The following is a 12,121-nucleotide window of genomic DNA, read 5'->3' as shown; positions in this document are numbered from 1 at the left end:
GTTGGTGACTGCCAATCAGGGTTTGCCAGCACCTCAGGGATTCTAGGGGCTCTACGGGCCTGTCTGTGCGGTGGCTGCGACGGGGTAACTATTGCACGTGCCACCGTACCAGCTTCAACTGCCCTTCTGGTGCTCGCCACTTCACCATGTTGTACGGCAGTGCTGGTACTAGGTCCAGGGAGGGCTGCGCTGCTGGTGTATGCCTCACCACGTGATCCGGCAGCGACAGCCCCACTCTGCTGCTCTTGAAGTGGATCCTGCATAACCTGTGGTCTAGCGACACGGGGCCGGGTACGCCTGGTTCTATCAGGGACCTCCACCTCCTCGTCCGAACTTTGGGTCAGAGAGCCACTGCTTTCTACAGGTTCATATTCTGACCCGCTAGATTCGTCAGATGAGGGTTCCCATTCCTCATCCGACTGGGTCAGAATCCTGTAGGCCTCTTCAGAAGAATACCCCCTGTTTGACATTTTGGACTACTAAATTTAGGGGTATTCCCTGAGACTACCCAAGAAAAAAGCAAACCTGTCTTACAAAGGAGAGGCTAACGAAGTACCAGAGGCCGCTGCGGTTGATAAAAAAATATCAAAACTGATTTTTTTATCGCCGCAGTGCTTGTAAAGTGAATGTGCAGTGATCAAAAAAAAATATTTTTTGTCACTGCGGTGGGGCGGGCGTGGGTGAACGCACGTGTGGGCGACTGATCGGGCAAACACTGCGTTTTGGGTGGAGGGCGAACTAAAGTGACACTAATACTATTATAGATCTGACCGTGATCAGTTTTGATCACTTACAGATACTATAAAAGTACAAAAGCTGATTAGCGATACGCTAATCAGCGAATAAGTGACTGCGGTGTGGTGGGCTGGGCGCTAACCGATCGCTAAACTACCTAACCAAGGGGCCTTAACTATCCTAAAACCTAACAGCCAATATTAGTGGGGGGAAAAAGTGACAGTTTACACTGATCACTTTTTGTCTTTCACTAGTGATTGACAGGGGTGATCAAAGGGTTAATTGGGGTGCAGGGGGGTGATCTGGGGCTAAGGTGTAGTGTTGGTGCTACTCACTGTGAAGTCCTCACTGTGAAGCTGGATCCAACCGACGAAAAGGACCAGCAGAGGAGCAGACAAGCCATATAACAGATCATATTTACTAATATGATCTGTTATATGGCTTGTGATTCGTTTTTTTGAAAATCGCCAGCCTGCCAGCCAATGATCGTTGCTGGCAGGCTGGTGACGAAATTGTTCTTTAACTTTTGCCGGCCCGCGATGCGCATGCGCGGGCCGGCTTTGAGCGAAATCTCGCGTCTCGCGAGATGATGCGTATATGCGTGACTCTGCGCTGCCGCCTCCGGAACGCGATCCTGCGTTAGACGGTCCGGAGGCGGTTAAGGACCAGCGAAGAACATGTACGGCACAAGGTCCACCGGGTGCTGGGAGGAAATCTGGCCACCATGGCTGCTCTTACCGGCAGGCATCCATGCCAGGTAAGGGCAGCAGGGTGCAGCACCGCCCCCCTGCAGAGCCAAGCGCTGCGATTGGACAATCAACACCGGCACAGCGCAGCACCGGAAGAAGTATAGAGCTGGGGGGGAGGGGGGTTAGAGGGAGGTGACCGGTGCTGCATCGGTCTCCGAGGTGAGCCAGGGGACACCAGTGTTTGACATCCGCTGCCAGCGCTGCGATTGGCTGGAACAATGCTCCAGCCAATGGCAGTGCTATAGCTGCACAGAAAAGGGCTGAACCTCCCCGCATGCAGCCATTCTAGCTGGTGACTGCATGCAGAGAGGTTCTGTGCTGCTTGTTGGCTTGCTGGGACTTGTGGTGCTGGACTGTGATTTCAACTTTTCCTTCTGAAAGTAGAAAAGAACAACATCTGGAATTGCTGCACTGATTTATTTATTTTTTCATTTGCAGCTGTTCCAGATCCCTAACTACCCTCCGTACCTAGCCCCGCCCCCGTCTTTATTTTTTTGCGGGCGTCATTTGGTCTGTGCGATTTTTTTAGTCTTTACAATTTTCCAGCTCTGCACCGCTTTTTTCTGTGTGCGAGCTGTGACCTCCAAGTGCATACCTGCCTGATCAGCACCTGGAGATTATTCTTTGTGCTTTTTTTTTTTTCTGTGTTGTTTTTTTATTTGCTAATTTTTCCTTTTTGGTTCAAAAAGAAGAAATTGTAATTAGAGCTTTATATAAATATATATTGAGAGTTCTATATTTTTTTATATATATATATATATATACACACACACACACACGTTAATTTTTAGCCAGTGTTCACTTTTTTAACACTGCAATGAATTTTTATACTACAGTTTTTGCACACACGCACAATCTGTGTGCTAATTTTTGAGGGGGTTTTTTGTGTGAAAAAAACTGCAGTTAGTGGTAGTTAGATAGATATATATATATATATATATATATATATATACAGTGGAGGAAATAATTATTTGACCCCTCACTGATTTTGTAAGTTTGTCCAATGACAAAGAAATGAAAAGTCTCATCACAGTATCATTTCAATGGTAGGTTTATTGTAACAGTGGCAGATAGCACATCAAAAGGAAAATCGAAAAAATAACTTTAAATAAAAGATAGCAACTGATTTGCATTTCATTGAGTGAAATAAGTATTTGAACCCCTACCAACCATTAAGAGTTCTGGCTCCCACAGAGTGGTTAGACACTTCTACTCAATTAGTCACCCTCATTAAGGACACCTGTCTTAACTAGTCACCTGTATAAAAGACACCTGTCCACAGAATCAATCAATCAAGCAGACTCCAAACTCTCCAACATGGGAAAGACCAAAGAGCTGTCCAAGGATGTCAGAGACAAAATTGTAGACCTGCACAAGGCTGGAATGGGCTACAAAACCATTAGCAAGAAGCTGGGAGAGAAGGTGACAACTGTTGGTGCGATTGTTCGAAAATGGAAGGAGCACAAAATGACCATCAATCGACCTCGCTCTGGGGCTCCACGCAAGATCTCACCTCGTGGGGTGTCAATGGTTCTGAGAAAGGTGAAAAAGCATCCTAGAACTACACCGGAGGAGTTAGTTAATGACCTCAAATTAGCAGGGACCACAGTCACCAAGAAAACCATTGGAAACACATTACACCGCAATGGATTAAAATCCTGCAGGGCTCGCAAGGTCCCCCTGCTCAGGAAGGCACATGTGCAGGCCCGTCTGAAGTTTGCCAATGAACACCTGAATGATTCAGAGAGTGACTGGGAGAAGGTGCTGTGGTCTGATGAGACCAAAATAGAGCTCTTTGGCATTAACTCAACTCGCTGTGTTTGGAGGAAGAAAAATGCTGCCTATGACCCCCAAAACACCGTCCCCACCGTCAAGCATGGGGGTGTAAACATTTTGCTTTGGGGGTGTTTTTCTGCTAAGGGCACAGGACAACTTATTCGCATTAACGGGAAAATGGACGGAGCCATGTATCGTGAAATCCTGAGCGACAACCTCCTTCCCTCTGCCAGGAAACTGAAAATGGGTCGTGGATGGGTGTTCCAGCACGACAATGACCCAAAACATACAGCAAAGGCAACAAAGGAGTGGCTCAAGAAGAAGCACATTAAGGTCATGGAGTGGCCTAGTCAGTCTCCGGACCTTAATCCAATCGAAAACCTATGGAGGGAGCTCAAGCTCAGAGTTGCACAGAGACAGCCTCGAAACCTTAGGGATTTAGAGATGATCTGCAAAGAGGAGTGGACCAACATTCCTCCTAAAATGTGCGCAAACTTGGTCATCAATTACAAGAAACGTTTGACCTCTGTGCTTGCAAACAAGGGTTTTTCCACCAAGTATTAAGTCTTTTTTTGTTAGAGGGTTCAAATACTTATTTCACTCAATGAAATGCAAATCAGTTGCTATCTTTTATTTAAAGTTATTTTTTCGATTTTCCTTTTGATGTGCTATCTGCCACTGTTACAATAAACCTACCATTGAAATGATACTGTTCTGAGACTTTTCATTTCTTTGTCATTGGACAAACTTACAAAATCAGTGAGGGGTCAAATAATTATTTCCTCCACTGTATATATATATTTATATTTCAGTTAGTGTCAGTTTAGAATTTTGCACTAACGCACCATCTGCGTGCGTGCATTTTGCAACCACTGAGCACCGATCAGTAGTGTCCATTACTAATTGTGTCTGCTCAGTTTGCACTGCAAGTTTTTTTTTTTTTGTGCAGAAAAGACTGTAGAACAAAATTATTATTTTTTGCAGAAGACTTTTTACAAATTATTTTTCTCCTTTTTTTTCCTAAATTTAATTTCAAATTTATTACAAGCCCCTTCACAAGAAACACACCCCTCACAATAAATAAAGGTTTACACATTTCACACGTCACACCTCACTAAAATGAAAATGGCCCGTCCATCCCAGCGAGTATACGCAGGTGAAGAGGTATACGCCATGCTTGCCTCCGATACTGAGTCTGCCAGTGAGGGAGAAGAGGATGCCACTTTCCTCTGCTCTCATCATTCGCTACCTCTCATCATTCGCTGATGAGGGACCCTCTAGAAGGCACCCCAAGGTAGCAGCGGAGGCAGTCCCCCTGAGTGAACCCTTCTGGACCCCACCCCCTGACGACCATCGGCCCCAAATTCCGGATTTTGTTGGCAGCTTCGGAATACAGATAGACTGTGCGGGCTTCACTAAACTAGATTTTTTCTAAATCTTCTATAAAGATTTTGTAATGGTGACCCACACCAATTTATATGCCCAACAATTCATTGATCAGAACCCTACTTCGCCATAATCTAGACTCCTAGGCTGGACCCCAGTAAGTGCACCAGAGATGATGACGTTTTTGGGACTCGTGCTGCATATGGGCGTTGTAAAGAAGCCAAACGTTAGACAATATTGGAGTTCGTGCATTTACTACCAGACTCCAATTTACAGTAAGAACCGTCTGTTCAAGGTTAGGCCTGTCATTGACAACTTTTAACACCAGGTTTGCTGAGGTATACAACCCAGATAAAATGTCTGTAGATATGTCACTATTACTTTTCAAAGGGAGGATTAGATTCCGCCAGTACCTGCCTAGCAAACAGGCAAGGTATGGCATAAAGATATACAAACTTTGTGAAAGTAGCTCCGGGTACACCCACAAGTTCCGCATTTACGAAGGGAAAGATTCCTGGATAAACCCCCAGAATGCCCCCCCCATCCTTAGTAGGAAGATTGTGTGGGACTTACTGCACCCACTACTGGATAAGGGTTACCACCCCTATGTGGATAACTATTATACTAGCATACCCCTATTCATGTCTCTAACTTCCAGAGGTACTGTGGCTTGCGACACAGTGCACACAAATCAGAGAGGCCTTCCTAGATCCCTGGTAGGAAAACCGCTGAGAATGGGTGAAAGTAGGGCTTTCCTCCATGAGAACATGCTGGTGGTTTACAGTATACTACTAGAGAGGGATCTGGATAGATTGGAGGCTTGGGCAGATAAGTGGCAGATGAGGTTTAACATTGACAAATGTAATGTTATGCACATGGGAAGGAATAATGCAAGTCACCCGTACATACTAAATGGTAAAACACTCGGTAACACTGACATGGAAAAGGATCTAGGAATTTTAATAAACAGCAAACTAAGCTGCAAAAAACAGTGTCAGGCAGCTGCTACCAAAGCCAATAAGATAATGGGTTGCATCAAAAGGGGCATAGATGCCTGGGATGAGAACATATTCCTACTACTTTACAAATCATTAGTCAGACCACACATGGAGTACTGTGTACAGTTCTGGGCTCCAGTGAACAAGGCAGACATAGCAGAGCTGGAGAGGGTCCAGAGGAGGGCAACTAAAGTAATAACTGGAATGGGGCAACTACAGTACCCTGAAAGATTATCAAAATTAGGGTTATTCACGTTAGAAAAAAGACGACTGAGGGGAGATCTAATTACTATGTATAAATATATCAGGGGTCAGTACAGAGATCTATCCCATCATCTATTTATCCCCAGGACTGTGACTGTGATGAGGGGACATCCTCTGCGTTTGGAGGAAAGAAGGTTTGTACACAAACATAGAAAAGGATTCTTTACGGTAAGAGCAGTGAGACTATGGAACTCTCTGCCTGAGGAGGTGGTGATGGTGAGTACAATAAAGGAATTCAAGAGGGGCCTGGATGTGTTTCTGGAGCGTAATAATATTACAGGCTATAGCTACTAGAGAGGGGTCGTTGATCCAGGGAGTTATTCTGATTGCCTGATTGGAGTCGGGAAGGAATTTTTTATTCCCCTAAAGTGAGGAAAATTGGCTTCTACCTCACAGGGTTTTTTGGCCTTCCTCTGGATCAACTTGCAGGATAACAGGCCGAACTGGATGGACAAATGTCTTTTTTCGGCCTTATGTACTATGTTACTATGGTTAAGGACAAGAGGAAGGTCCTTGTACTGACCACTATTCATACTAATACCAGCTCCCCTGCTCCTTTATGAGGTACCACAACCACTACCCCCAAACCAGTTTGTATCCTGGACTACAACAGGCACATGGGAGGGGTGGATCTTTCAGATGAACTTCTGAAGCCCTACAGTGCCACACGAAAAACGAAAGTGTAGTACAAAAAGCTGGCCGTACAAAGTGTACAGATGGCAATGTGCAATGCGTACGTGCTATTTCAATCTGCAGGCCACACAGGAACTTTCCTTCAGTTCCAAGACCTGGTTATCAAGGCCCTAATTTTTCAAATTAGGACGGGGAGGGTCCCAGTACTTCAGGAAGTCATGGTGCTTGTGTTGTACCAGGGCAATATTTTCCAGGTCAAGTCCCCCAGACAGCAAGGGAGGGAAGGACACCAAAAAGATGCACGGTGTGTTACAAAAGGGGGATAAGGAAAGACACCCTTTACCCCTGTGAAGCCTGACCTGTGCATGCAGGAGTGTTTTAAAATCTACCACTCATCCATGGAGTATTAATTTAATTTCATCCGTGATGTACCCTGTAGTTTTACCACCTTATATCTCTGATTTAGTCCGCATAGCTTACAGAACAACTTTTCACCAACCACTACATATTCATTTCTGTAAAACACCTGTTAGGTCAAAAGTGCTCTTTCCAAAATGGGGTCACTTCTTGGGGTTTTTAATATCTAGGGACCTCAGGAATCTTTTAAATGTGACATGGCACCAAAAATCCATGTCTGCCAATTCAGGCCTGCCAGCAAAATCAATATTTTGCAGTTTGCCTGGTGTACACCTATACAGCAGGCTACAGGCACATATGGGGTGTTTCCTGAATGGGGAGAAAATGGGGAACACATACTGGGGTGCATTTTCTTTGACCCTTTGTGAAAAATTGGGGTCTGCTAGTAATTTTTCATTTTCACAAATGTGTGCTTTTAAATCCTGTCTGCCTTCTGTGAGAGACCGGTTTGCTGAAAAGTACCCTTTCTACCATTTAAAATGTTTGTACGGGGCTGCTGTTTCCAACATGGGGACACTTCTTGGGGTTTTTAATTTCTGGGGACCTCAGGAATCTTTTAAATGCGACATGGCACCTAAAATCCATGTCTGCCAATTCAGGTCAGCGAAATCCATATTTTGCTGTTTGACTCTAGAGCCCTGCTGTGCGCCCATACATAATTTTTTGAGGGGTGCATTTTGTCCTGTTACCCTTTGGGAAAGTGAAAAATGTGGGTGTTGTGGGGAAAAAAATGCAATTTTTCATTTTCACTGCCAAGTGTTTCCTAATTCTAGGAAGCACCTTTGACGTCAAAGTGCTCACTACACACCTTGAAATATTCCTTGAGGGGTGTAGTTTCCAAAATGGGGTCACTTTTTGGGGGTTTCCACTGTAGGGCCACCTCAGGGTGTCTTCATATGCAACATAGCTCCCAATTACCATTCCAGCTAAATCTGCTCTCCAAAAGCCATACGGTGCTTCTTTCATTCTGACGCCTGCTGTGCGCCCATACATCAGTTTATGAGCATATATGGGGTGTTTTTGTAAACTCCAGAATCGGGGTAATAGATTTTGAGGGGTTTTTTTGGCTGTTAACCCTTGTTGTGTTGCAGGAAAAATTGATTAAAATGGAAAATCTTCTTAAAAAAGTAAAATTTTTAAATTTCGTTCCCATTTCCTTTAATTCTCGTGGAGCACCTAAAGAGTAAACAAAGTTTGTAAAATCAGTTTTGAATAGCTTGCGGGTTGTAGTTTCTAAAAGGGGGTGATTTATTGGTGGTTTCTAATATGTAAGCCCCACAAAGTGACTTCATAACTGAACTCATCCTTAAAAAAATTTGGTTTTGGAAATTTTCTTTAAAAAAAATTAAGATTTGCTTCGAAACTTCCAAGCCTTCTAACGTCCCAAAAAAATCAAATGGCTAACGTGTGTCGTCTCCCCCTCCCCCCCCCCCCCCCCAAAAAAAATGTAATTTTCAAAATGATCCAAACATGAAATAGACATATGGGGAACGTAAAGTAATAACTATTTTTGGAGGTATTACTATCTATTTTAAAAGTAGAGAAATTTAAAGTTGCTAATTTGTGCATTTATTTTTTTTATATTTTGACTTAAATATGAGAAAACAATCTCAGAATGGCCTGGATAAGTAAAAGCGTTTTAAAGTTATCACCACATAAAGTAACACTTGTCAGATTTGCTAAAAATGGCCTGGCCCTAAGGTGAAAAATGGCAGTGTCCTGAGGGGGTTAACATCTGTAGTGGGTAAACTGTTTGAAGGTTTTCTAAGAGATGCTATTTTATAGTACCTCAATGAAAATAAGCAAATAACGCCATATCATGAGGCATCTGTCATGTCAAACTAATTTAATCAGTTTCTATGAGGAGGTAAGTTCTAGACTTGACCACGGCAAATCAGTGCATGTCGTATATCTTGACTTCTCCAAAGCATTTGATACTGTACCAATTAAATGTTAGTATATAAAATGAGAATGCTTGGACTGGGAGAAAATGTCTGTATGTGGGTGAGTAACTGGCTCAATGTTAGAAAACAAAGTCCAATTGGGTCACTGTCACTAGTGGAGTACCACAGGGGTCCGTATTGGGCCCTATTCTCTTCAATATATTTATTAAGGATCTTGTAGAAGGCTTGCACAGTAAAATATACATTTTTGCAGATGACACTAAACTGTGTAAAGTAATTAACACAGAAGACAGTATACTGCCACAGATGGATCTGGATAGATTGGAGGCTTGGGCAGAGAAGTGACAAATGAGGTTTAACACTGACAAATGTAAGGTTATGCACATGGGAAGGAATAATGCAAGTCATCCGTACATGCTAAATGATAAAACACTGGGTAACACTGACATGGAAAAGGACCTAGGAATTTTAGTGAACAGCAAACTAAGCTGTAGAAACCAGTGTCAGACAACTGCTGCCAAGACCAATAAGATAATGGGTTGCATCAAAAGGGGCAAAGATGCCTGTGATGAGAACATAGTCCTGCCACTTTTCAAATCTCTAGTCAGACCACACATGGAGTACTGTGTACAGTTCTGGTCTCCTGTGGACAAGGCAGACATAGCAGAGCTGGAGGGGGCTTAGAGAAGTGCAACTAAAGTAAGAACTGGAATGAGTGGACTACAGTACCCTGAAAGATTATCAAAATTAGGGTTACTCATTTTAGAAAAAAGATGACTTGAGGGGAGATCTAATAACTATGTATAAATATATCGGAGGTCAGTACAGAGATCTTTCCCATCATCTATTTATGCCCGTGACTGTGATCCGGGGACACCCTCTGCATCTGGAGGAAAGGTTTGTACACACATACATAGAAGAGGATTCTTTGCGATAAGTGCAGTGAGACTATGGAACTCTCTGCCTGAGGAGGTGGCCATGGGGAGTTAACTAAAAGAGTTCAAGAGCAGCCTGGATATATTTCTGGAGTGTAATAATATTACAGGCTGTAGCTATTAGATAAGGGTCGTTGATCCAGGGAGTTATTCTTATTGGAGTCAGGAAGGAATTTTTTGGCGTGACATTTGGGCGCCTCTCACCTCTCTTAAATGTGCCTGAAATTGTGAGGCATTCATCATCCGGTTCAACAGGGCATTGTTCAGAATGGAACTGTCATCGGTGTGGGATGTGGCCAAAGGAAGTCCATTTATATGCATGTTTGAGACTCTTCCAGTCTTTCTGTATCTCTGTTGCAACCTGCTGGTGACACTAAGCTCAGTGCCCACTTCCGTCTGAGAACATCCTGCTTGAAGCATCACTGTTGATCAATTATTAGGTTTCTCATGATGTCAAAATGTGAACAGCATGATGAGGAGGACTGTTTAAATACCAATTCTAATTGAACCAGGACATTAATCTGGCAATTTATGGATTAAACACCTATTGTGAATTTTGCTGTTGAGCTCCTTGTTAGAAAAAAGTACTGAAACATTGAACAGTTGGACATGTGCATTCAGAAGTTTAGAGGTCACATTAAGTTGACCTGTAAAGGTTAGAGTGCATTTTAGGTTCGTCCTTAAATATTACCCACAAGCGTAGTGCATTGTTACCCTTACATTGTGCACATAACTCACCTTTCACTGGACCCTAAAAGTCAAATCTGTCACTATTTAGTAGTGAGGTTGGGGCATTACCTTAGTACAGAAATGCCCAACGTGCGGGGCCTCCAGCTGTTGCAAAACTACAACTTCCAGCATGCCTGGATAGCCTACAGCTATCAGGGCATATTGGGAGTTGTAGTTTTGCAACAGCTGGAGGTTCGCATGTTGGGCATCCCTGCCTTTGTAGATCTAGTACTCTGCAGACTTTATTACAGCTCCACATGGTGGTATTCCAGCTGTACCAGAAACCCAAAATGCAAATCTGCATAGCTGTGATACTATTTAGGAGTGAGGAGGGGAATGTATTTTGGTAGATTTAGCATTCTTTAGTCTATTACAGTAGCACATTGTGGTAACCAAACTTTATAGGTGCCTAAAAGGCCAAACTGCGAAGCTGTGGCACTATTTAAGAGTGAGAAGGGGGATTTGTCTTAACAGATTTAGTATTCTGCAGACTTTTACTAGACTACTACTCCTCTTCATGGTGGTAACCCAGCTTTCCCAGAACCTGAATGACAAATCTGACTAGCTAATGGGACTATTTAGTGGGAGAAGAATTTATTTAGGTAGACTTAGCATTCAGTACCTGTCACGATCCCTACTCAATAGGTCACGTCACTGAGGTGAATTATACTAGTGAGCTCATCAAGTTACCACAGAAATTCCCACCCACCTATTCTAGTTGACAGAATTATGCTAACTTACTCCCCTAGATTCTAACACCACAATATTTTCTATCACAATAGCTGCAACCACCTTTACTATAAGGCAATAGGGGCCTATACTCTCAACCCAAATTTAACAAAGTAACAGGTTATCTATTTGGGACCTAAAATCCTCTGAAACACTACTGGTAACATTATTCCCTCCGAAAGAGCAAGTTCTATAAGACCACAAGGAAAAGACTTATTAATGTTTCAATTTTATACACAATAGTGCAGTGCAATATAAAAAGAAAGTGTAATATAAAAGATAAAAACAAAATATATATACAATAACAATGCAGTGAACAGATAAAATAAATGGGATAAGATACAGAATATTGGTTTACTGAGATGCAGCAGTTATATTCCGGCTGTGGGGACAGCTGAAGATATACACTGCTCAAAAATATAAAGGGCACACTTAAACAACACAATGTAACTCCAAGTCAATCACACTTCTGTGAAATCAAACTGTCCACTTAGGAAGCAACACTGAGTGACAATCAATTTCACATGCTGTTGTGCAAATGGGATAGACAACAGGTGGAAATTATAGGCAATTAGCAAGACACCCCCAATAAAGGAGTGGTTCTGCAGGTGGTAACCACAGACCACTTCTCAGTTCCTATGCTTCCTGGCTGATGTTTTGGTCACTTTTGAATGCTGGCGGTGCTTTCACTCTAGTGGTAGCATGAGACGGAGTCTACAACCCACACAAGTGGCTCAGGTAGTGCAGCTTATCCAGGATGGCACATCAATGCGAGCTGTGGCAAGAAGGTTTGCTGTGTCTGTCAGCGTAGTGTCCAGAGCATGGAGGCGCTACCAGGAGACAGGCCAGTACATCAGGAGACGTGG

The sequence above is a fragment of the Bufo bufo genome, chromosome 5 (assembly GCF_905171765.1).
Source record: "Bufo bufo chromosome 5, aBufBuf1.1, whole genome shotgun sequence".
Taxonomy (NCBI): Eukaryota; Metazoa; Chordata; class Amphibia; order Anura; family Bufonidae; genus Bufo; species Bufo bufo.
Note: the sequence above shows the minus strand (reverse complement) of the source record.